Source organism: Vidua chalybeata, chromosome 1 (assembly GCF_026979565.1).
Source record: "Vidua chalybeata isolate OUT-0048 chromosome 1, bVidCha1 merged haplotype, whole genome shotgun sequence".
NCBI lineage: Eukaryota > Metazoa > Chordata > Aves > Passeriformes > Viduidae > Vidua > Vidua chalybeata.
In genome coordinates this window covers 29171727-29198773 of record NC_071530.1, presented here as the reverse complement: position 1 = coordinate 29198773, position 27047 = coordinate 29171727, and the positions used below count along the sequence as shown (strand labels likewise).

The 27047-nt window shown below is 38.6% G+C and overlaps 1 long non-coding RNA gene across 1 annotated transcript; it reads left to right on the top strand.

Moving 5' to 3' along the window:
- Positions 1–1456: 1456 nt before the first annotated feature.
- LOC128791827 (uncharacterized) lies at positions 1457–5183 on the top strand. The gene is made up of 2 exons (XR_008432164.1): positions 1457–1603; positions 4723–5183. It is a non-coding gene; the product is annotated as an uncharacterized LOC128791827 (long non-coding RNA).
- The last annotated feature ends 21864 nt before the right edge of the window (positions 5184–27047 follow it).

Below are 27047 nucleotides of genomic sequence, written 5' to 3'. Positions count from 1 at the left end.
ATGACTCAGGAGAAGGGCCATTAATCCATGTACTCACACATGTATTGAGAAATGCTTGCTAATATAAAAAGAGAATAAAAACCCAAGAAACAAGCGGTGACAGTAACTGCTGGTCTACAGTGTTTAATCCTATTTGCAAACAGCGGCCCTCTTTGGTTGATGATAAAGAAGACAGATTTGGCCTTCATTTCATGACTCATATTAGGGAAGGATGTCATATTATTCTCTCAAATATACAGAAATGGCCCTTTTCCCTTTCTGGTTTTATTTTTATAACGCCTTTTCCTAGAGACCCTAACTGCTGCTAGGCACCATAAGAGTTAATTATTCTATCTCTGGATACGATTAAATTCACCCCAATTCACTCCTCTGCTTCCCGTCTGTTAGCGTCCCACGGATCAAAGCTCAATATAACTATTTTAGGCCAAGAGTTCAAAATGCTACCATTCATATTATAACTTAACAGGAAAGCATGAGTTACTTTTCCTCCAATTAATTAGTGCCTTTCTGAATGATGGTGTTTCCTTCTTCTTCTTCTCCTTCTTCTCCTCCTTCTTCTCCTCCTTCTTCTCCTCCTTCTTCTCCTCCTTCTTCTCCTCCTTCTTCTCCTTCTTCTCCTCCTTCTCCTTCTCCTTCTCCTTCTCTCCTTCTCCTTCTCCTTCTCCTTCTCCTTCTCCTTCTCCTTCTCCTTCTCCTTCTCCTTCTCCTTCTCCTTCTCCTTCTCCTTCTCCTTCTCCTCCTCCTCCTCCTCCTCCTCCTCCTCCTCCTCCTCCTTCTCCTTCTCCTTCTCCTTCTCCTCCTCCTCCTCCTCCCTCCTCCTCCTCCTCCTCCTCCTCCTCCTCCTCCTCCTTCTCCTTCTCCTTCTCCTTCTCCTTCTCCTTCTCCTTCTCCTCCTCCTCCTCCTCCTCCCCCTCCTCCTCCTCCTTCTTTTTATCTGAACAATTAATTCAGGTTTTCCCATTTTATATTCCAAATCTCAAAGTTTACATCAATCTGTTTTCACACATCATTATGTTGCAATCATTTGAAGGAGAAAAAAAAATAATTCAATTAAACAGACCAAATTAGAAAAGGCTATAACATTTCTGAAAGAAACATGGATTTAGGATGGCAGCAAGAAAAAAACCTCTTGTCTGCTACTTTTCCTTTACTTGTGAATTACAAAAGCATTTTCTTTTAGAATTCCTGTCTGCGTTTGCGACCTCAGGGCTTTGCAGAGAAAGGGCTGCTTTAATCAGCGTCGCAGGCTTTCCCTGAGTTTCTGCCTAGCCAGAAACGCGCCGGCCGAGCGCAGGACTTCACCCTGCGACCGCTCCCCTGTCGACGGCCACCACTGTGCTCCCCACGCTGGCATTCCCCAACGCTTCCCACATTTCCCCCTCCCGCGATTCCGGCGCGGCACGCGGGCGGCTCGCGCTCGGCCGCCCCCTGGCGGCTGCGCCGTGCGGCGCCGCGATCGCCGCGCCCGCCTCTCTGATCCGGCCCGGCCCGGCGCGGCCCGGGAGCGGGCCCGGCTGCCTCGGGGGCGCCGGACTGCTGCTTCCCGGCTCCGGGCTGTGGACATGCCAAGGGGCTGCAGGAGGCTGTACCGCCCCAGCTTGTTGTAGGTGACGGGGAGGAAAAGAGGAGCTCGGTAGAGGAGAGCGCGCCGTGGTCAGAGCCCGGGTGTCGCTGACACGGCCCCCTTGGAGGGCAAGGGCAAAGGAGCTCGCAGCTTTAGTTTAAGTGACAGCTCCAGCAGCACGGAATTATTAATTAGGAATTCCCAATCTCTCACAGCTCCAGCAGCATAGAATTATTTATTAGGAATTCTCAATCTGTGAACACCTATACTCAAGGTGGGGTCTCCTCTGAAGTACTGAATTCAGCTCTGGGGTCCCTAGCACAAGATGGACATTGACCTGTTGGAGCGACTCCAAAGCAAGGGCCACCAAGTTGATTAGAGGCACCCCTCCTGCGAGGAAAGGCCGAGAGAATTGGGATTGCTCAGCCCAGAGAAGAGGAGGCTTTGGGGTGGTCTAACTGCAGCCTTCTAGTACCTGCAGAGAGCCTATAAGATGGAGAGGGACTTTTTCCAAGAGCTTGTAGTGGCTGGATAAGGAAACCTTTAAACCGAAAGGGAGTAGGTTTAGATTAGATACTAGGAAAGAAGTGGGGGTGGTGAGGCACTGGAATGGGTTGGAGAAGTTGAAGATGTCCCGTCCTTGAAGGTATTCAAGGTCAATTTGGATGGAGCTCTGAGATACCTGGTTTAATGGAATGTATCCCTGCCCATGGCAGGAGGTTTGGGACTAGATGATCTTTAAGGTCCCTTCCAACCCAGGCAATTCTATAATACATATTTTAATATATTACCAAAAGATAATTAAAAGCCAAGACTATGTAATTCTGCGGCCTTCATATCAGGGTTGTGAATACTTCTTCAGAAAGAGGCCATTGAAGTATAGGTGTGAGATACTGCAAATTGTTAATTAATATTTCTTTGCTGCTGGCAATGTATTTATCCATGTCAAATATCTACTTGAGTTAAGCTCAATTAGTTAAGCTTGAATTAGTTAAAACTAATTCAAATGCCTTTGATCTCAGCTCACCCAAAATGCCCTCAGATGGAAGTAAAAATTTTGCAGAAATAACAATGCACTTTTGAGGTGGTGCAGCTCAAACTGTGTAGAGGGACTGGCAATGGCTCCAGCTCAAGGAATGACATGTCCCCCTCCACAGCCCACCACTCCAGCCTCCTTCCTTTTTCAGTTCTACCCACAGCCCTTTCCTTTCCCCATTTTAAAGTTGTTGCCTGTGACTTTTTATTAGCCATTTAGTCCTGCTCAGCTGTACAGCATGAAGAATGCATATTTTTTCTTCTGCTTAGTGTTGGCTTTATCAGTAAAATTTGGCTGGCGCTTGATGTACAGAGGGATGAAGAGGTGATGGGAGGGGGGAATAGCCCAGGCTAGCTATGTGTATACTGACATTTAAGCAAAGGCAAGAAAGGCAACCTGGCTGCAGAAGGTAAAATATTACAGGCTATATCACAAGGTTTGCACGTGAACATAAGTACACAATGCTTCTTTCACAGGATTCCTGCTGTAAACTTTGTCCTTTACTGGCTGATTCAATCCTCTCTAATGAAAAAGTTGCCCCACTCTGAACTTGCCTGACATTTCTTTCTTTTCAAAGAAAAGTAACAACAGAATCTAAAACAAAAGACAGAAGAAAATATACTCCGGAGTGTGTTAAAAGAATCTTCCTTGGAAAATGAAAAGCTGTGGTATCACTGGGATCAGCCATTCTTGGAAAATCAAAAGTCGTTGTACCACTGGGATCGGCCCTTCAAAACCTCTGAAATTTTGCCACAGCCTCCCCAGCTGCTACAGAAATTAATTTGATACAGTGCTGCATTCCCTTTATGGTTAATTCGCACTTATCCGCTGGTGACCTCTGCAGCTCTCAGACAGACAGGGCAGTAAGTGTGAAGTCACCTGAATCCAGCAGCAGTAGAGCTATATTTGTATCATCTGTATTCCCTATTTCAGAGAGAAGCCATATGAAGTGTCAGCTTTTTTTCTCTCTCTGTCTGATCTGATCTTGTTGGTTGCTGTAAAAGAAGTGCTGCACTGTTTCAGTTTTTGGCTAGCCAGGGTACCAGCCCTGGGTAACAGAAGCCTAAGTAAACCATAGACACCATGAACCCTTGGAAACAATTGGTGATAGTCCTTATAGCATTGCTGTTATGCTTCCTAATTTACTGCTTGTCTCAGAGACATTATTTCTTTTTTGCTCTGTGCAAATCTCCTTCAAGAAGCATGTCTTCTTCTTTCCAGACCTTCATTTGCAAGGTATGCATGTATTAATGCCTAAAAATTGCTCCCTTAATTGTTGACTACCTTAGGACACTTCGTAACCTGATGGAGTCCAGACTATGTTTGACAAGAATACAAATTCCTGGTCCATGTTTTAATAAAGAATATCATCATGTGGCTTGAGAAACACCTACTTTATGAATAAAATTATTCTACCTTACATATACAGATTCAGGAGAACCCAGTGATATCACGGCTTTTCATTTTCTAATAAGGATTCTTCTAACACAGTCACTGTGCTGCTACATGATACAACCTCAGGAACACTCCTAGAAACCTTGAGAATTGGAAAGCATTCAATCAACATATCAGTTTATTGCTAAAACAATATCATATTCCAGAGGAGAGAATATGAAAACCAATATACCAATAGACCACGTCTTTTATTAACTACTGAGTGTTTTAAAACACAACAATGTGCAAAGTCTTTGTGCAAATTGAGTGCCAGGTTTCTCTTTTGGACATTGAATGTTACTATTATGATAGATTTTAAAAGGTTCGGTCCAATAAATACAAAACTGACATATGTGCACCAGAACAGCAAATTCTAAAAATGCACACGATGCACAAAGAGCACAGAATATTTATTCTTCAAGTATACTGTGTTTTGTATGTTGTCTGATAGCTGTTAGGAATGCTCAAAGAATTACTTTGTAATTGCACTCTCACAGGATGTCCTTTTGTTTTTCAGAGGAGTATTCCCCAGTGTTTCTCTTTTCATTCAGATGCCTTGAGCACAGCTACAGGAAGACATTATTTCCCCCTTACCATACAGGAATATGTATCAACATAAGATCCATGCCATGCTGTTACACTAACAATTGTTCAATAATTTATTTCTCTCTTGTTTCTCTCTTTCCAGTGGAAATACGTGATCCAAACCTGAGCAAACTGACTGCAGACATTTTTGTGAACCTTATAGGCTTTGGTTCAGAATCTGTGATACAAGAGAATCCACTTTACAGAACGGGGGTGTAATTCCATCAAGGACTTCTGGTGACCTCATAAACCATGAGAGCTGGCACGGACTTTAATGGGCACCACGTGGTTAAGTTTCCATGCATCATTTTGAAAATGTAGGGCTTCATTTGATATTGCAAAAGGATACTAGACCTACCATGTCAAATTGTTTCTCTTTCTTCTAAAGGAACCACCCGCTTTATGTTACAGTCAGTCCTCTTTGGTAGCAAATGAAATATGCCTTTCTGGAAAATTAGTATTTTCTCTGGCAAAATGAACTTGAAAAGTGTGTTTCATAGAAAAGCACATATTTGGGTTACATTCTTTTAAATAAACTTTCTAAAATGATGGCAGTAAATTCAAGTAAAGGTGTGGTTTGTGCAGGACTGGCTTTGTTTGCAGATCTCGAAGTAGGAGACATTTAAAAAGATTAATTCGTACATCAGTTAGAAAATACAGGAATAGAATCGTTATGGGTCATTTGAAAAAGTAGACCATGTTAAACCCAGTTTAAGTCAAGCTAGGTAAGTTAGCTCAAATTGCTGATGGTGAATGACCTAAGTTAAAAGTTACTTGGCCTAAAGCAATTTAATTATATTTTGTACACCAGGTCTAGGATTCTGTTGTTAGGAATTTCCAGGGGTTCAATAAGGTTGACTTGAAGTTTCAGTTGGTGAAATTTGTTCTATCACCTTTGTACAGCAGTTGGAGATTTTCTCTCACCTTCTCTCAACCTAGATCTTGCCTGCTGAAGCTGATGTTCAGCCATTGTGCAAACCTGTACAAAGTTGATGGTTATCAGCCAAAAAATAAGGTTTGTCAGTATGATTCAGGTACATGTGGCAATAGAGACATAACATAAGCGTGTCAGCTTAGCTTGTGTATCATATATGACATCAATCTGTAACAAAGAGATACTCTGAAAATTGCTCATGGTGATGAGTGCATACCAGGAAAGGATCTTCCTTAATTCTGAGAGTACAAGTCAGTGAACTCCTAGTCTCTATTTTTTTCCTCAACACTCTAACTAATTTTATTCCCAGATTGGTTCACAAATAAAATCTTTGTGGCATGGCTAGATGATGTTCCTGTATTATATACATACTGTGATATGTTATTTTTTATTCAGCTCTAGGTAACAAATCATCTTGATAATAAAGGGGGGAAAGGATACTTTTCTAGACAGAATATCCAAAAACTACTTGCTCTGGCCTTTCTGCCACCTTAGTGTGAAATACCTGCTGTTTGTCATTCTGTGGGATAACTTCTGAACTACATGCATCACTGCTCCCTATGCTGTTGTAGTGAGAAGTACATTTTTTCACCATGTACATGGCTTATCCATATATAGCATGATGAATGCACACATTTTATATATTCCATGTCGTAGACCCAGGTGGAATAATTGCATTTCTTAATTTTAATCTCATCTTAAAGAACTGCAATTTTGGATGTATGGGAGAAGGTTGGTTCTCTGGTCTTGCTATCATAGTACAGTATATGTAGATTTGATACAAGATGTTCCCTCTTAATGACACTCAGAATTATTCCAGTTGTAGTCTCATAGCTGAGATAGTTAATAAATTACAAGCATATGGAAGACTGTAACAGCCTTGGGATGCAAGTTGTACTGTACTAGGTCAGATAGTTTGTACAGGAGGAGGCTTGTTGAATAAATAGATGCATCTTCTCTGTACTCCATGAAGAATGATGTATGTTTTTGGTTTGTTTGTACTACTTTCTCCACATGAAACGTGTGTTTCGTCCAACAATTCTGTGGTTTCCTCACTTTGTGATAATAATTAACACCCTCACTGAAGTCTAAGCAGTGATGACATTTGTTTAGGGGCCTGACTCTGATTTTTGTTGCTGTTTTGCCTTATGTTACTTTCAATATGCAATTGAAACCATTTTTGAGAATTGAAAGGTTCAGTGATTATTGTTTTCTTGGTCTTACTGACCATTTAGAAACTCTTTCATGCAATATATTCTTCAGCCTTTGTGGAAACACAGCCTCTCCAGCTGTATGGGTCTGGGTTGATAGTAGCAAGCTCAAAAGCAATGCAGGGGTCTAAAGTTTTGGGGTTTGGGGTTTTTTGCCTTTTTTTTTTTTTCTTTCCTGAAGAAACAGAGAAATGGATATAAGCAGTAAAAAAGTAAAACAGTCATAAAGTAACTATTGTTTAGGAGGTAAATATGTTGGGAGACAAAAAAAAAAAAAAGAAAGAGTATATTAAACCCTACTTAAAAGATTCCTGAAGCTTTGGGGAAAATTAATTTTAAGAAATATGACAGTGGTTCTCTACTCTCCCCAATAATCTTATAAAAAAGATTAATAGCTTTGGAGTAGATGTACATATTTTGAACTTCCTTTCTGGACAGAGCACAAAGAAAACCTGGCTTGTTTGTGGTTGTAGAAGAATCATAGGTGGCTTTGTATAAGAAAGGCAGGTAGCTGTCAAGGACATCCAAGCCTCCTTCTCTTTCCATGTTGTTTTTTTCCATAATAACTTTTTTCAATATGTTGTCATTTTTTTCCTTATTTTCCTAAATATAGTGAAATGTCAAATCAGCAGAGAATTGAAATGTATTTATAAAAAAAAACAACCAAAAGGGCATCTGATGTTTTACAGACATTCCAACACCTTCAGGAAATTTGAACTCACACCAAAGGGTCTGATATTCATTTGAATCTCCATCTGTGCTGAAGCACATGTGTGCACACAACACACATTGAACCACTACAGTGGAAAAAAAAAAATCCCTGCTCTTAAATTATAGCAGCTCTCTACAATTCTTCTGTGACCACAAAGGCTTTGGTAGTTTTGAGACGTTGCAGTGGCTTCGGGTGATCTGATCACAGAGCTTAGTTTTGTTAAAGGAATCCCTTTGCTGAGAGACATGGAAAAGCTGTAGGAGAAACACAGGGAGCTGCAAGTCCACAGCATGAGGGTTTGGAGTAAAGGGGAAGGGTTCAAGAAGCTGTTGTGGCAGCAGACACCCTTCAGCCAGAGTTAACACTGGAAACACTGCAGTTTAAGTTCCTTCAGCAGAAATCCCTGGGCTCGCAGGAACGGATATAGTCATTAGTCCTCAATGGGAATATGACCTTTCCCTTTAAGTATCTGTGTGATGCTTTTGATCCTTTTGACTCTCTCTAAGGGATAGATTAAATATGTGGCACAATGTCTACTCCTGAGTGAGGATTAAGCCTGGCTTTTGGAAGCAGAGCTATATTGCCTAACCCATCACCATTTATCACATTCTCTGGGGACCTGTTCTCCATTTTTCTTCCCCTCCCCCTAAACTTTTAGAAAATTCCCCTTCTCTGGGGTTTAATATTGATCTCAGCTGCGTCAGCCTTGGCTTTACTGTAGTTACTTCTGATTTTACACTGAAACAGGTTCTGTGTCTCAGATATCTTGTTAAACAAAGTGCTATTCTGAGGCTCAGCTCTTATGCAACCTGCACTTTCTTTAACATATTTTTGTGTTTGAATTTTAATGACAAATACCTTAGCATGATTTATAGTTTTGTATCACCCTGTATTTCAGTGGAATTCTCTGAGGATAACCATTGCCATTTCGTATTTGTATTCTGATTTAATGAAGCAGTGAAACATATGATTACCTTCAGGACTTGTGTAAATCCCATTAACTCGATTAAGCCCAAGAACATGCTTTAGTGCTTCACTAGTCAGGGATGTTTAATGCTAATCTGCAAATAAATGTTTTGCTGAATCAAGTCTTAGTGTTTTATTACTTTTTATTCCTTGTTTCTCTTTTGCTCTGTCTCATGATATAATAATTTTGCTCTTGTAGTGTCCTTGCATGCTGCTTCCAAGTTAGAAGTTACACTGGGACTGAAGGTCTCATTCAGGAGAGGATAAAATTAATCCGTTCTGCAGCTGTGAACCAGAGAAGTCCCAGCAAGCTTCCCAGTAAAATGAAAAAGTGATGGTATGCCACTCTGGCTCATAAAAATGTAATTTAAGCATTGCCCTCTCAATAAAAATATCACATTTAGGACACAGTAATCCCCTTCTGAACCTTATCTTACTTTTCAACAGCTCTTTGGACTCAGAATTGATGCACTTTGAATTTCCTGTTGGTCAGGTAGCATGACTTTCTTCAGCTCCCTCCCACAACCACAGCTTTGCGCGTCGTTCTAAGCAGGCAATATCCAGTCACAGGCAGAAAGTGGAATTGGTGGTCTAAAATTCAGTAAATTCAGGAGCTTTAAGGTACTTAGCTGACAGACTAAGTTGACTTTGGAACTACTATTGCTCAGAGCTGTGGCCTCTGCAGTATTGGACCAAAATGACTGAAACTTCAAAAATGCTTTTCAATTGTTTGCTCAAAACTCCTGCCAGAATCTTTGCCTTCTTTTAATACTTTTTTCTTCTAATGAGGTCCTGATTTATGACAAGAAATCACCAGACACCTAGGTTCTTTGGGCTTATTAAAGCAGACAAATATTTTGGTGCTAGAAAATATCATAAGAACATATATTTTTTTTCCATATTAGATTGAATCATTGTAGGCAAGTGCCCCAGTCCTCCTCCCAGCTATGGTCTGGAGATATTTCAACACAAGGAAAGAATAGCCCTTTCCAGTTTCTGGCTCAATAAAGCCAATGTTTTCACTGGGGGCAGAAGGTTGATTCCTTTCCTGTCCCCACAGTATTCTGCATTTTGCCTATATCAAAAGATTTGCTTGCTCTGCTTTAGCATGTACAGTGTAGTTTATCTTCCAAATAGGAGTCATCTTTCCAGCTTCCATGTCTGAGCTGCAGTGGTGATTTATATGCTCACTGTCTGTTTTCACGATGTCTTTCCTGGCTGTCTTGTATCTCTCCCCTGTGGAGCACTGGGCCTTAGAATCATTGCAGTAAGGACAGGCAATCAGTCTTCTTTAAATACATATTGGATTTTACTGGTGCCTGGGTCTATAGAACGTGCCAATGTCTTTTGTGGTTCTGGAAGGGAAACCTCAGAAAAGTGTGGAGTTTTGGTTTGGATAACAGAGGAGCTGGTTGGAAGTTTTTTTAAACGAAGTGTTCTTTTCTTATTGTTAATTTCATCAGATAATGCTGGAATAGATGAGCAAGTTTCAGAAGGAGTTTTGGAGTTGCAGGCTGGTGTTTCTGCTCAAACATAGAACTATATATTAGCTTTGGACTCTGGAGTCTCTGCCTCATTGCAAAACACAGCTCTTCTTCATTCAGATGAGGGTTTTAAGAATATAGGCATGGCCACATCAGGCAGCCCAAATGCCTCTCCAGTCTTGCAGCCTGTCTCACAATAGTCAGTGGTGTGTGTCTGCCAAACCTATACTGAAATTTTCTGTGCCTGTGCAAATTTGAGTCAGTCATGTAACATGTTTGTAATTAATGGCCCTTGATTTTTTCTCCCCATGAATATTTCAAGCCACTTTACACACAATATAAAATTGTAGCACCTGCAACATCCTGTAAAAATGATTCACAGTGCTTATGTATACCTTGTATGAAGTGTCTTGAATTAAGGATCTCTATTTTGGGCTTGCAAATTGCTGTTTTATTTGGTAATCTCTAATTCTTATATGGGAAGAATCCATTAACTGTTATTTCTATTCACCTTCTTCTTGCCATTCAGTGTTTTATTAGACCTATATTACTGCTTCTCCAACCAGAACAGTCTTGATCTGCTCAACCTTCTTCATACAGAAACTATTTCACACCTTTCTCCTTCAATAAAATTTATCTGAAACAATTCCAGTACAGCCTTCTGTCTGTATCATATCAAATGTGCATGGTGTAGCCTCAGGCTACTGAGGGAATTTTTTTGATAAATAAAGACTTAAATGTTATCTGAAGCAAGATTTTCCCTGTGGTTTTAGAAAAGTCGAATTCTTCAGTCACAGAAGACATGGATAGTCCTTTCCTTTCAGTGCTTCAATAGATAATTTTTTTAAACAAAGAATACTATTATTTAATACCCAAAGAAAAGATAAGCAGGCTCTGAGATCACCTCTATAGCCAAAAGCGTTTGGCTTGGAAATAAAAATCTTTGGTCTGTCTGAGCTGCCTGAATTACCAGGTTATTTCTTTCAGTCTGCAACAAGGCTTTCTTTTGCTTTTCTCTTTGAAAGGCCCTTACTTCATCTCACCATAGCATGAGGGGTGAAGAGGGTAAGAAGAGAAATATAAGAACGGATAGGAAAACAGCCATCTCTAACTTCTGCAGTGACAAGTGAGACACAATTACACAAGTTTTATATTCGGTCTGAAAAACTTGTCTTCAATTCCCTTGAGTAAACATGGATGGTGGGCACCATTTGAGACAAAACAGGCTGCGTGGAATGCCAAATTCTCTCTTCACACATAAGTAGAAGCTGTGTTTTTCTGGAGTGACAGCTAGTGAGCTGACTAGGTATCTTCAGGGTTTAGAAAAACCACAAAAACACATGTTTTTGGCAATTGTATTCCACACCTTACTTCATTCATTCTGGTTTTCACTGTCTGTGCCCTGCATGTTTGTTTTAATTACAGGTGTAGTACAAATCAGGTACAACAGAACTGGGTACAGTTCTGCTCATTTGTAAAGGATGTGCACAAAATTCCATTCCTTAAAAAACAGTAGAAACAACAGACAGTGATGGTAACTTAGTTGCTTTCAGCACTCAGGCTGATGTTTCACATTTCTTTGGAAGTCTACACTCTTGTGACTGTTTCCTCTAACACTCTGTCTTATTTGTTTTAATGGTCTTAAGGCAGTTGCTCAGCCCTGCATTAGATTAGGGATACTATGGCCATTTGATTTTGACTAGGGTTAGACCTCCTTGTGTCCTTGGGTAGTCTTTTCTGCTGTTTCCAGGTATGTCTATATATAAATATATCTTTCACTTAATTTGCTGAATCTAGAAACTTTATATACATCAGTGATAGGTTATTGGTGACAGCCTTGAAAACCTCCCATCTCTTAAGATTTACTCAGAAATCCAGAGGTTACTAAAAATAGAGGTTACAAGGGAGTCAAATGCCTGCAGCTGAACAAAGAAAAAAGACTATCTAAGCAATCCAGTAAGATATACAAATATCCTTTTATACGTGTTAGTCGCCAAAGAGATATGAATCCATTTCAAGACTTGCTTTTATTTTGTGAGTTAATTGGACCAGCTTTAAGTTCTCTCACCAACTCTTCCTTTTCTGCTCATTAGACTCCATATAAGCAGCCATAAGAGCCATTGTGTGGGTTGGAAGGAACCTCTGGAGATTGTGTAGTCCAGCCTCCTTCCAGTTAAAGCAGGCTGCTCAGGGCCTGGTACAATCACCCTTGGTGTATCACCAAGGAAGGACTCTTTACCGAACCTCTGGCCAACCACTCTAACATTTTTGGGTTTTGTTTTTTCTACACAGAGTCAAAATTTCCTGTGTTCCAACTTGTGCTTCTTGTGCTGTGTCCCTGTGAGGGCCACAGTGTCCTGCAAGAGGCAGAGCCAGTTACCAGTCTGGATATCTGTGTGTGTTACAGGGTGATTGTTATTACTATGGCCTTGAATGCAGACACACAATTTGAATGTGTATTACCTGTGTAATAACAATTTCTACCTCAACTTCTAGCATTATCCTATGAAATGAAACTTTTGCAGAGAATCACATCTTATGTAAAAACTTGAATTTAGGAAATACAGATTGACTTGAATATTAGTAAAGTCTTGCTCCTTGGATTTGTATTCAATGTTCACTTACTTCCTAGAAAGTTTTCGAGGAGAATTGGCAAGCAAGTTGAACAGACAGATGAATGGTGTAATAACACTATTAATAAATACTGTTTTATTCTTGTAAAATCAAACTAAAATGCTATTTTTCCTTTCAAAAATATGTGTCTTTAAATCAATTTCCTAATAAGAAGAATATTGATGAATTTACATTTTTAAAAAAACTATTTTCAAGTGCAAAAATGATAGATTTTGCACTTTTAAAGGACATTTTCTATACCAGAAAAGGTATTCTGCGGTATGTTATGAATGCCTGAATGTGTTGTCTCTAGTGCCAAACTGTTGGGAACGTCCCCTGCAAGTTTTTATCCTGAGACAATTACTGGTCTCCCCAAATGTCTCTGGGCATTATGTGGAGTCTAGCAGAGACCGTGATTCATTCTCAGTAGGCAGTTTTGGAAAGTAAAGAGGATTTGATCAGATATATACATTCTATTCCATATTGTTAGCCTTAATGGGAAAGAATGTTCATTTGCCTATTAAATTCTACTTGTACATATTTTAACATCTTTTACCAGATGGAAGTAAACAAACTCAATTAATGTATATATATATTTATTTATATAATTTATTTTGGGCAGATCTATTTTCAAAAGTCTCACAATTCCTAATACAGAAGGAAGACTCAAACTCTGATCTCAACAGTTTATCTTTCTTCCTTGATGACTGCGGGTTATTACATTATGGTGGTGTTTAATTTACTTTGCTTGCTTTGCCATTACTAAAAATAGAATTTTTTCCTCAAAGGTCTTAAATCCTTCTCAGCAGCTAAGTTAATGATTCATTATCTTTGCTAGAATAGGAATAAGAAATAGAATTATGTTTGTGGAGAGTGGTGAGCAGTTGTGAATCCAACATAATCATTTGACATCACAACCAATTTTGCATTCATTCATGCATTGAGCAGATGTATTGTGCATCTAAATGGCTAGTCTTTGGAGATTTGAGGACCTGGAACTCATATCATTGCTACAGCATTTAGGGCCATCAATCTTTTTGGATCTAAATTCCAGAAATTTCGGTAGGCTATAAATATAATTACCTTTAAGTATTTTTATTCTGATTTGTGGAGACTAACTTGTCCCCCATGTTAGGTGTCTAGATTCCCATTACTGTTTCAAACCAGTATCTAGAATAGTTGACTAGTTGACTAAGGAAGCACCTAAAATCAAAAGGAAAACAATGAACTGCCCAGAGTACATGGATAGGTAGTATCCAATTCCTGAAGATAAAGTGATGTTTCTAAACTATTTTCAATTGTATGAGCAGATTCAAAAGAGTAAAAGTAGAGGATAACAATGTGTTCTTATACATGATTAGAACTGCATTGGAACCAACATGCATCAAATAATGTCAAATCCCAGTGAGAAGAATTACTTCCCAAGTGTTTCTGTTGGCACTGTTGAAGACCGCACCTGTTACTGTATTTTTTAGGAATATGTGTCTTGCCAGTCTTGTACTAAGAGAACCAGCTGGGTGATGCCCCACAGGAGATTTAAACATACCTGTGTGACACAGATATGCAACACAGTGCAGCTAACAGGTGCAACCAGGAGATGCAGCAGTCGGTGCCAGTTTGAGTAGAAGGGAGCACAGAAAGGGACCAGAAGCTATGGAGGGTGGTGTATACACTCAGCAGTGGTGCTGACCTCTCATGGGGCAGAACCACTAAAGCATCTTCCTCTATCCTTGACTTAACCTGAATTCCCAAGGGCAGATGGAGCTTTGCAGGTTCATGGGTGCAGAGATGCCTTATTGAGGTAACCATCGGCTGGGATGAAGCTAATTTTCTTCCTAGTGGCTGGTGCAGTGATGTGTTTTGGATTTCGTATGAGAATAATGTTGATGAAACACCAAAGTTTCAGTTGTGCTAAGCAGTGTTTACACTAAGTCAAGGACTTCTCAGGTGCTCACCCCATCCAACCCTACCAGCAACTAGGCTGGGGGACACAGCCAAATTGAGGGGGAGCACAGCCAAGACGGGTGAACCCAGCTAACCAAAGGGATATTCCATACCATATGGTGTCATGCACAGCACATAAACTATGGAGAAAACAGGCTGGGGACCACTGCTCAGGAACTGTCTGGGCATCGGTTGGCAGGTGGTAAACAAATGTTTGTGTATTCTAATTATTTGTTTGTGTATTCTAGTTATTATTCTAATTATTCTTATTACTGTTACTGATTTTTAATTTCCTTCCTTCCTTCCTTCCTTCCTTCCTTCCTTCCTTCCTTCCTTCCTTCCTTCCTTCCTTCCTTCCTTCCTTCCTTCCTTCCTTCCTTCCTTCCTTCCTTCCTTCTTCCTTCCTTCCTTCCTTCCTTCCTTCCTTCATGCCAACCCATGATTTTTACTTTTTATCTGAATTCCCTCCCTATCCTGCTGTGGGGGTGGGTGAGTGAGCAGCTGTGTCATGTTTAGCTGCCTGCCTGGCATGACATGATGCTGGGGCTGGAGAAGATGTTGTCCTTAGCTGTAGGAAGTGTGCACTAATACAGGATCTGTGTTGCCAAGTAAAAGAGCTGCAGGAGGGCTACAGACTGCATTGCATCAGAGACAAGGAAAGGAGTTTGATAAGATCTTGTCCAAGGCATTGTAGCTGCAAGAGCCTGAACTCCAGTTGTATGAAGAGAAGGGCAAGCAGAGCCAGAGCTTTGCCTAGAGCAGACCCTGAGCTTGCACAGCCTGAGCCCCAGCAGCACAGGAGACAATTACTACTCTCAAACAGAAGAAATTACATTTAAACATAAGAAAAAATCCTTTCACTGTGCTTAGGGTAGTCAAACACTATGACAGGATGCTTGGAAAGTTTAAGGAGTTTCTGTACCTGGAGATATTTGAAATTGCAGCTGAACAGGATCCTGAGAAACCTGCTCTAGCTGAGCTTGCTTTGAGCAGGTTTTCATAGTAGGTGATCTTCTGAGGCCCCTTCCAACCTCAGCACCTCTGTTTTTCTTTGTCATAGTGGAAGGTTGTGAAGGAGAATTAAAAGAGGATAAGTAGTCAGTGAGGAGCAATAAATTATGAGCTTCTGGTACCCAGACTTCTTCATTAAGAGATAGTTGAGGTACATAAGACCTGTGTATTGCTGTGCAGGCATATTCATATGTGGAACACATCTAGTTTCTTGATCCAGATGGAACATAAGGAAAGTCTAGTCAGGGCATTCATGACCAGATGTGGGATTCAAGAAAAACAATTGAATATTGAAAAAGAAAGCAGTTAGGGCATTTAGACACCACCTGATTTAGGTGAAAATCAGGCCTTTTTGTATGTGTTGTTTTTTCTTTCTTTTTTTTTTTTTTTTTTTTTTTTTTAATTCTTGAATTTTCTGTTGCTCAGGATATTCATAATTTTCCACCTTCAGGTTTAGCCATGCACAAGCAAGAGAGGAGAGAAAAAGTTCACATCCACCTCCAAAAGAAAAAATAAAAAGAGATTTTTGTCTTTCTGTACATTCCTACCTTTGAGGCCATATCATTGCTGATGCTCTGTGCCAGCAGCCCTGCATTCTTAATTTGAATATGTATGTAAAATGGATGACCCTCACCTTCCCACAGCTGTGCAACTATTATAACTTCAAATAATGTTTTACAGCTGGGGCACGGCTGAAATACTGCATGTGGTTACTTACTTCTTTATGTATGGTATCCTTCAGTTCCAATACGTGTCTGCTGTTCCTCAGTAGGGCAAATATTGACATACAGTATTTTGCTCCCCTTTAGCTCTCACACTTCCCTTTTAACCAGATGTACCAAACTCTTTCCTAACCTAGTCGATCTCTACTACTATGTATGTTGACACCAGTGGGCTTGTGAGTAAGTGGGCCTGTCAGCAGTGGATATTTTTCTCCTCCATTGTCATTGGAATAATGACATCTCTTTCTTTATATGGTTTTGTGTCCTACAATTCAATAATCCAGTGCAGACCTCACTATCTAACTGCAAGACACCAGTCTGTAACTTGCTTAATAAGCCTAAACAAAGGAAATCCCTAGATTTAAGGACAAGACTGTGTCCTGCATTCTTTGTATTTTGCAGACTAGAGAGCAAAATTGCTCTCCTCTTTAAAGTCAGAATCATTACCCATACCTGTATGGCCAGATTCTTTTAAAATGCAGCAAACAACATTATACACAATTATTTTACAGCAGCAAGGTTTTATTTGCTATTTAAGATGTTTTCCTTGTTTTTTACTTTAAGAGAAGAAGAATATAAATGTTCTAGAAGAATACATGCTGAGGATAGCTTTCAGCTGCTGTGCTCTTAACTTAAGCCAAGTGCCTTGGAAGTGCAGGTATGTTTACATCTGGGTTTTATTTCTGGCCCACCTCTAATAAAGATGCAACAACGATAAAGCAAAACACAACACAACATGATAATATATGGCACATAATAAAGAACTGCCATAAGTACACAGGGGGCTCAATTTTGCTTTCACTCTATCTCTGCAAAACTCCACTGTTCATGACTAAACCTTTACAATTGTCAGAGTTCCTTGTGGTTCAAAAAGAGACATTTTCCAGAATAATGAGGTCACTGGTTCCCATTTGCCATTCCACAATATTCTGTTTATTCCTAGAATCCCTGTTCTTTCAGCAATAGCTGATGCTCTCTGTAGCTGTTACTCCTGTGGGAATTGAGACTTTAAACATTCATTAAAAAGTGAATTGCTATTGTTGACAAAATACAGATGGCCAAGCATGAACTACTGACACCTATGAGCACACTTTCAGTGCAGTGCATGGCGACGTGGCCATGTGAATGCTCTGGTTGCTTTTACCAAACCAATGTGTGTCCTTTGTTACCAGACTGGCCCTGGTGTGTGCTTATATTCCTTTTCCTAAGTGGCACAAGCTGTTAAAGTAATTTCTTTAAAAAATGAACTGAACTTATTTCTGCTTTTGAGAGTGAGAAAAGATATGTTCTTTCACAGCAAAATTATTATTGAACAATATTCATACAAAGCTCAGCTCACAAGATAATTACCCTGAGTCAGAGCTCTGCTTCAGGCTGCTGCAAACATAACACTCAATGACTCCCAGAGGCTCTGTCTGAGCGGTGGGGTGTGCTCCATAACCAAGTCCTTGATCATCCGGGGGGGACCTGGCTGGGCCGGAAACTGGAGTGTGGGGGCGAAGGCTTGAAGGGAGTGAGCAAGAAGCCAGGGTGCAGCTGAGGCACACACAGACACACACATACATGGCTGTAGGGGCTGGGAGGCACACCCGGCTTCCGCAGGTTAGACTCAGCCATTGCTTTAAATCAGCCATGTATTTTAAATAATTTATTAAACTGCAGCCAACAGACTTAGTCTCTGAAGACTGCAGTTCGATGCTACACCTGGGTGTAGCATGCAGCATTACACTTGCATAATGACATGTACTACACTCCAGGTTAACATGTGGAAAAAGCTGAGGGAGGGCTCAAGCATTCAACATTTTAAGCTTTGGGAATACTGTGTGGTAAGCTAAGACGGAGACAATAAGATGAAACTGGTTGGAGTTTTTGCATCTTTTTCAACACTTCTAGAGATGGAAATTTTGGGCAGAGAGGTAGAAATTGAAAAGCAACATTGAGCCTTAGATTATTTGGGGCTTAAGTTTTTTCTATTTTTTATATCTTCTTCTATCTTCTCCTCATCGCCACTATAACTATTTCCCCCCCCACCCTTATATATATGAGTAACATTTTTTCACTCTTTTGCTACTGATATATTCAAACTCTTTTTTCCCCCCTCCCCTTTACCCCTTTATTTACAGTTTTGTGGTCCTGCTTTCTCTCTCATAGTCTTTTTTTTTTTTTTTTTTTTTTTTTTTTTCCCCAGCTTTTGGTTCTTTTTGAGGTGTGGAAAATTGCAGCTTGCCATTGTTTTTCTCCAAATGGTATTTCCCATCTATTGTGTGTGCGTGCATATGTGTGTTTGTGTGTGCATAAGAGAGAGGACAGGAGATACTGTAAGGCTGCCAACAAAAATCAAAATTGGAGGAGACAGGAGAGCAGAGGGAGTAAGAGACTGTCTTATTGAACTTGGAGAGGAATGAGGCCCACCTGGGGCTGAACCAGCCATTGGGAAGATTAAGGAAATAAAATAATTATGGAAAGTTAGTGCTGGAATTGTGAATGGGCCTGAGAGACCTGGCTGAGGCTCAGGAAATGGGAGTGGTGGCTGCCTGAGCTGAATCAAATGCTCAGTCACTCAAAAATGGAACAAATAAGGATAGAGTAGACACACTGAGGAATTGTAACTTTCGTCCTTTGACTTGATTTTTTTAGCCTTATGGATTGAAAGAGGACAACTCTTTCTTTTCTAAAGAATGGAATCTGAAAACTGTAAGCCCAGGTTTATTTGGTGAACATTTAGAGTACTATCACCAAATACCCAGAAATAAGAACACAGTCTGTAAGGAATAGCTCCTCCAATCTTTGACCTTTCAAATCAGAGGAAAGCTCTCAGCACCAATGCAGTGAAACACAAATGGGGTCAGCACAGTTAAAACAGACATAGCTGTGAGCTTAAGGTTCCTGCTTCTCCTTGTTTTTTCATAAAGAAGACTTAAGGTAATCTCTTTCTAACTGAGTGGATATTGTCTGCTTCTGAAATGCATTATCCTAAAGCTAATGCTAAAATGTAAAGAACAGGACAGTACCTTGAAACTTCATTTTTTGCCCAATCATCCAAATGACTCTAATGTACACCACAATGAGAATTTAATGTTTCATCTTTTACTCTGTGGTTTTTGGGTTCCTATTATTTTGAACTTTAGAAAGTTCATAGCAAAAAATGCACTTTAGTAAATAGAAGTATCTTCCAGCATGCACATTTCCTTAAAAAATAAACCCAAATTCTTTAAAAATTATCTAGTTCAGCTTCCTATAAACTTTTCATAATATCAAATAGATTTATTTGGTAGGATGTGTTTTATTAAGTCTTAAATGAAGTGTGGCTAGAAATTTAGAACCAGTTCCTCACCTGGCATAAATGGTCACAGTCATCCACTTCAGCACGTGAAATTCTGCTTATGAGCTATAGAAGTAGACTGCTTGAAAGGTGCAATATGAAAATGAGATGATCAGCACATGGTTCATTATCTTTTGTCTGGATTGATATATCCATTTGAATATATAAAGACGCTACTCATGCCTTGTTTTTCATATTTCTTTGTAAATATTCCTTAGTAACTTATTTATTGTTAACATAATGACTGGATTTACAGTTCAATGTTGCATATGCAACTCTTTTAGTATTATGGCATATAAAAAGTTTGTAAATACAGGGATATTTTAAGACTGGTCTTGTAGTCCTAAATGGTAGGTAGTATGAAACTTTCTTATGAAAGGGAAGCAAGTTTAATGCAGTGATAAATGAAATAGAGCATTCATGTATTCTAAATCTTGATGAATACCATCAACTCTTTATGACTGAGGGATTTGAGAAACAATGGAGGAGGAATAGGATAGCAGTGATTAGAGTAAGATTTTTTTTAATTGCAAAGAAAGAGAAAGAAGTCATAAAAAGAAGAACATCTCTTTTAATTGCTCTGTGCTACTTCTTTTCTAATCACAGCTTGCACCACTGATACAGTAAACAAAACTGATGTGAGAACATATCATTATGAGATGTCACAACTCACGCTACCAATTTTCATAGGTCATACAGTCCTTACCAGACCACTGCAGAAAGCATACAATTTTGAAATGCTTGGAGGGGCCCACCAGATATTAACTTAAGAATTATTAGTTGTGGGTAGAAATAGGCTGAAGGCATTTCCTGCTGTGAACAACACTTGGAAGTTCTCCTTTTGCAGTACTGTAGAAAACAATGGCAGAATTTATGCAGCATTCATAGACAGCAGATATCCCCAGACACTTCAGAAATACTATCAAATTAAAACTGCTCTTCAGTAAGACTTCATATTTTGTTTTTGTTGGCTGTATAACAATAATTCAAGTGTGAATATAAGATGAATCTTATTTACTTGATTGTTGAAGTGTGGATATTATGAGATACTGAAGTGAATTTTTTAATATTTATTTTCTGTTCTGGTGGAGGTGATAAAGATTTTCTAAATTATAGATGATGAAAATGCAGTCAGGAACTGTGGACATGGCCTACCCTGAAATCAACAATCAAGCCTCCATGTCTCTTTGACCTGACTCATGACTGCTTGCTATTAAACCAGTGTGTTCCCTTTTTCTGATGGATTCAGTTCTGTAAATCTTGTCAAACACTACTATACCCAGGAGGTGCAATATAAAAACCCCAGGTTATATATTTGGGAAGAGCTATCTCTCCAGCCCTGTATGTTTGTTGATGACTTCATACCACTCAATGTGAGTCCAGAGCATACTTTTACTTACTGTGATATCTTTGACTTTGATGAATATTGGCCCGCAGGCTCTGAAGGGAGTTTGAAACCATGCTGTCCTAACCACCTTTACACTGGGAGAGACCTAGAGATGGACATATATCAAGGTTTTCCCCACATCTATGCAAGCCCAGACAATAGCATGTGGACATCACCTGGGTGCTTACTTTCCTTTTCGCTCTGTCTCTGGAGGCAGGAATTGTCTTATAGCAATAGGAGGTGAGCAAAGCTTTTAGTGGAGAACCTTGACAACCAGCTGCTACAAATAAACTGACACAAAGTTTAGTATGTTGACTGTTCAAGGCAGAGCAGATTAATTGCTTATGGATCAGTGCAGGAAGATAATCTGAATCCTGCTCCCTTTTCTGGTTTGCCCTAGGGAAAAGGCTACTCTGAGGCCCCTCTGACTTAGGGCCATGCTAGTGAGACAAGTGAGACTCTGAGTTATTATTCACATTTTCCTTTAAGTCCACAGATGTGGTTGCTTAAAAGATTTTGAATGTTTGAATCTGAATGTATTAAGACTGAATATTGTGCTCCATTATTGTGGAAAGGTGCTGAGAAGTACTGTTTGCTTGACAGATTATGCTATCCCTGCATTTAAAATAAGTGGTGTAGGCTTCTAAATGATTTTTATTATCAGTATAAGACATGGGGTGGACTGGGCTCAAGAGCAAATGGGTACTATATGGCTGCCTGGCTGCAGAAAAGAAGGGTTGAAAAATTAGCAAAGATTGATTTAATGATGCAGCAATTTCTTGAAGAACCAGCAATGTCAGTCTTCTTTTTCCTTTTGTTTGAAGACTGAGAAAAGGAGGGATTTTCCTCTTTTTGTATGTCCAAATAGATTTGTGTATGTGAGATAAGAAATTCTACATAACAGCTTTTACTTACGGCTAGGTAACAGTAAAACTTCACCTGGCCTATGTTAATGAGAGTTGTATACTGGATTTAGTAGAATCCCCATCTAACCCCAGTAGAGTTCAAAGCTCCTCTAAAGACAGACTAATTTTTTTTACTAAGCCTAAGAAATATGTGAATACATTCTTAATCTTAAAATATTCTGTGTGTACAAGGAATAAAATGTTTAGCACTTAATTGAAGTTGGGTATATTACGGGTTTTTGGTACTATCTAATTCTTTTGCAGTCAAACCACTTTTTATTGGTTAATACCAATTTGCATAACATAGCAGAGGAAGAAAGTAGTTGGTAACGTTTGTACTACTTCTAAGGGGTCATTAGAATTTACTTGACTTTTGGGATTAGCATGGATTTAGATTTGGTTACTCCTAAAGTTGGAAATAAAAGAACATTTCATTTTCAAAGTACAGGAAGAAAAAATATTCTCTAAACTCTGTCATAACAGTGAAATAAAAAAATTCTCATGATTCAGAAATATAAATTGACACTTTGTGTAGAACATGTATTGATTTTGACCAAATGGGGCAAGTTTCTTAGGTAGATAAAAATGCACTGTTATATTTGCAGGGGAGAAGGGGAAGAGGAGTGATTGACTGACAATAGGCAAATTTACCTTCTGTCCTTGTTTGTAAGTAGGACATAATAACACTTTAAGTTATTGAGCAGTGAGAGAATATTTTACTGGAAGCCATTCTAAGCAGTAAAGGCTGGAATAGGCTCCATGAGATCCTTATCCATCCCAAATCTCAAAATGTGATCAAGCCCTCTCAGTAAAATGTTTGGATGTGTTAGAGTTTAACCAAGTACAAACCCTACTAAGAAAGCCAATTATTTCTACTGGCTTGGGGAGTTTTTCTATCAGGACCTATTGTACTATATGAAAGTGTAGGAGGGAATGAAGTTTGATGTGCTGGATATTTTATTTAAAGAGTTAATGAACTGACATATGTTTATACTTACTACTGATAATCTTCCTTTGGAAAATCCATCTAACTCCTCGACTGTACAAAATTGGCATCCTATATGACCTAAATTGGATTTGAAAATGATATTTGGATAAAAATCAAAAAAATACATCCTACTGGTTATATATGATTGCTTTATTATGTTTGATAAGAATGAAAAGCCAAAGGATTTGACAGTCCTAGAGGCTGGCATGTAAAATGAAATTCCTGAATGTAAATTAGACAGATTAAACTATCCTTTAAGAGACTCATGATGGAGAGAAGGATATAGTTAAAATCCAATAAACTTCAGACCTCCTTAAAATGGCTTAAAATGAGGTCCCAAATGCTTGCTAAGAAGAAACTCCACTGGATTTGATTTAATAAAAAAGTCATGGATTCTGATTTGAAAAAAATGCTGTCACTGTATTCACCTTGCAGAAATAAATATGAAACCATACAGAGAAGCATATTTCCACAAATGTATTCCAATTTAAGATGAATTAACTGTATATATACAGTTAATATAATACAGCTCTACTTTATAATCAAACAACAGCAAATTTCTTGTATTTCTCTACAATTATTAAAGAAAATAATTTCAGCTTCTATATGACTTCTCATAAGAAATGCACAAAAAATAATCTGCTTTTGATAGAAGTTCTAAATGGATATCTTAATAATTTTTTGTAAGATGTAAGTATATAAGTAAGGATGAGGTATTTTTATGTTGCTAAGTTGCATATGTGATTGGCTGTGCTGGTAAAACAGCACAAAAGAGTCTTTGTTATACTCTCAGTAGAGCTATTTATACATTGTGACTTACTGTGTCCAAAGACTGCTTCCTGCTTCCGTTAAAAAGTAGTCCCTCCAAATAAAATAAAAGCCATAAACCCTGACATTACTCAAGCCTTGTCTATTGAAACAACAACAAAAAAAAATTACACGTGATTTTGTGTTGCCTATATAGAGTTCTCTTGAGTTTACTTAAATACAGTTCCAGATGAAGGATACTGTGAAAGCAATGCCTTCCATACCTAAAGAAGCAGAGAGACATTTTATTTGGTTTAAAAATAATGATGGTCCAAGAAATCAGGTGCATCTACAGGGTATAGTTGAAACTGGGGAGGAGTGCAGAAGTTCTGGTCATTGTATAGACCATAAGCTCCATAGTCAGCAATTACTTTTTTTGTGTTGTGCTTGAAGGCCCTGGCAGGAGACTTGATAATGCTTTGGTCTTCGTGACCAAACAATATAAAAAATAACTGTGTTTGTGTATCTTCCCTCCTGGTTCCCTATGCCCATGGTCAACCACAGCTCTTTCCCCCATATCTGTATGTGCTCACTAATGAGTTTCACTTTGATTGCATGGTAATTTTAAAAGTAATGTGCCAGTTTTCTTACAGCTTCTATGTAGATCTAGAGAAGGACCTGCAAAGCAAACCATCAAGAAAACCAGTAAAGAAAGAAATAGTCAGATAAGATTTCTCTTCTTCCCATTCTGAGAACACACATGACTTTTTGTAGCCTTATAGTGTTGGGCCATAACCTTAGTCCAAGAATATATAAGAAAAATCTCATCCCTTCATACAGACTAGTGCTCAATATAGACATAAACAAGAATTCTTAAAATCATTAATATTAGAAAGCTTCTTTGAAAATTTTCAGTATGGTGTAAAATTTTTTAAAAATATCCTAACCAGCTATTGAGATTACTTTTTTATTGAGAAGGAAGAAATTCCACTGTCCTACAGTTCCCAATCCTCTCCTCAGTATTGGAATGTTTAATATAAATAATGTATATCACTGTAGATTACAAAATGTAGAATTTGCTGCTTCAGCTATCTTTCTGACTTTTTTTTCTCCCTCAATATACTCAATCCGGCCTTTGATTTTTCTGTCTGTGATCATTCTATAGTGTGCCAGAGAGAACTCGTTCATCATTTCCTTGCCAGGAATAATCTAAGCAGGCTACAGGTGTGAATGGAATGAAGTGAAAATTGGAACTATTTAACTGCATCTAAACCAGCCCTTATGTACATAATACATGTCTTTGTCTCCAGAGAACACTCAAATCTCTCATTTTAAATGTGTTAATAGCATTTATAGACTAATTTTGGTTTAATTAGTGCTATTTTTCTGTAAAACTAAAACAAAACAGAGTTAAGCAGAATCTCTAAAGAGCCTTGATTCCTTTACACACACTTCTTGAGCAAGGAAAATAGACTCCATTTACCCTAAACCTTGCATTGAAGTACCACAATGATATTTAATGAAGAAAAGGAAAAAATACTGTTGCATATATTTACATTATGTGTTTTTTAATGTAAGCTTCTAATACTGTTCCCATGCTTAAATAGCAAAGCATAATTAAACTTTACTTTTCATTGTAATATTGTATTCACAGATATTTTAATCAATTTCAGGAACAGCATAGCATACACACAGAGACATATTTCAAGTGAGCAGTAGGGTTTTCACTGATTCTTGTGTGTCTTAACCAATTAAACTAGATAAACTGTAATTTTTCTGGTTAGACAGTTAAGAATAATTCAAGGAGTGCTCTGTATAGATCCATTATTTTTACCCTCATACTTCATAATTATTTTGCAACAAGCTAAGTTTTATGCGTAGTTTTACACATAAATCCTGAAGTTCTTGGTTATTTTTTCCTTGTGTCAGAATGAGCTCCCAATAATGTGAATGGAAGTTCAACTTGAGTAAAGATAGAGTAATAAAAACTGGATCCGGATCTCAGGATTTGGCACATGGACACTGGATCTATTAAGTCATCTTGTCCATACTCCTGCCAATGCAGAATTGTTCCCTTCAACATAATCTCCAGTGCCTTATTCAGTCCAATTTTAAATGACTTGGGTGAAGTGGTTTCCATTACTTCACTTGGTTGAAGTATTACTTATTCCACAGACTAATATAATGCTTTTCAAGCTGCTTCATTCTTATGGATCCCTTCCCAATCCCAACATTTCCCCCAGACGAATGTGTATGAGTAAGGGTAAGGAAAATGTGTGTAGAGTATAAAGGCCAAAAGGAAAAAGTGGCATGAAGTCCTTCCCCTCACTCCATTTTTTTATGTCTTTCTTCTTGCTTTATATTTCTGAAGTCTGCCTCTTTGCTTTTGCCAGTGAGACTTGGACCAAACTCCCCGAGAAACAGATCCACAGTAAATTTTCCCCATTTTTCTTCATGTGAATATTTCCAAAATTGTCCCACTTCCCCCCTCCCCCCCTTATCTGTTATATCCTATTATTTTTACTTTCCTCTGCATTTTATTTATTTTTAGTAAGGCGCTGACTTTTACCAGTTATTGCTGACTCTTCATTATTCATTATCTGTCACTTAACTCTTAAGGTATTATTCTGATTAGAGGGAATTTTTCATAGGGGATCCATGGAGTATATTTTTTGCAGGTGCATATGGGTGTGTGCAATAAGTATGACATTTTACAAATTATCAGGAACACTAAAAGCAATGGTAATAGTGGACAAGATTGATGAAAAAAACATTGAGAAAGGGAACAAAGGTTTGTGGGCCCTGTTTTGTAGTATATCACATGTAAACAGATAGTTAACGCTTTGAATCGCAATGCATGCAAAATGAGGTTGAAATACTTGGTACTGTTACTGAAATTCTTGCTAAGATCTTTGTTTCAGTTTTCAGCTATATATGCAGTAGATGCTGCAAGAACAAAGACTGAAATAGGCACTTTATTGAGATGTAGAAATTCAACAGCAGGAAATAATCTTCTTTGAAAGAAACCCCTATTTCCGTCCTCTTTTTTTTTTTTATATATATCCTTTAGAGTAGCTGATCACTTAAAACAGGTGCTGTAATTCATGATTGGACATTAAACGTTTACGATGGATGGTGTCTGTGTTTAGAGACAACTTTATGTACCACTGCTTGTAAGGCACTTCCTTTCAGGAATCAAGTGGAAATAAGATCGCGTAACACTATGGCAGATTATACATTCAAATATTACAGCTGCTTGAATTATGAATTAGAATTCACTTAGTTTATTTTTATATATGTAATTATTCAGAAAGGAAACTTGATTCCTACAAATACGTTCTTTGAATAGATATGTTCAATAAAGCAATAAAAAAGGATGCCATATGGGTACAAATATGGCCAGATTTCTGGGCTATGACAGCTCTAGTGGAAAATCTGGAAGAAGTTGCCAGTCATTCAAAAGGGCAAGCATTCTAGGGGAA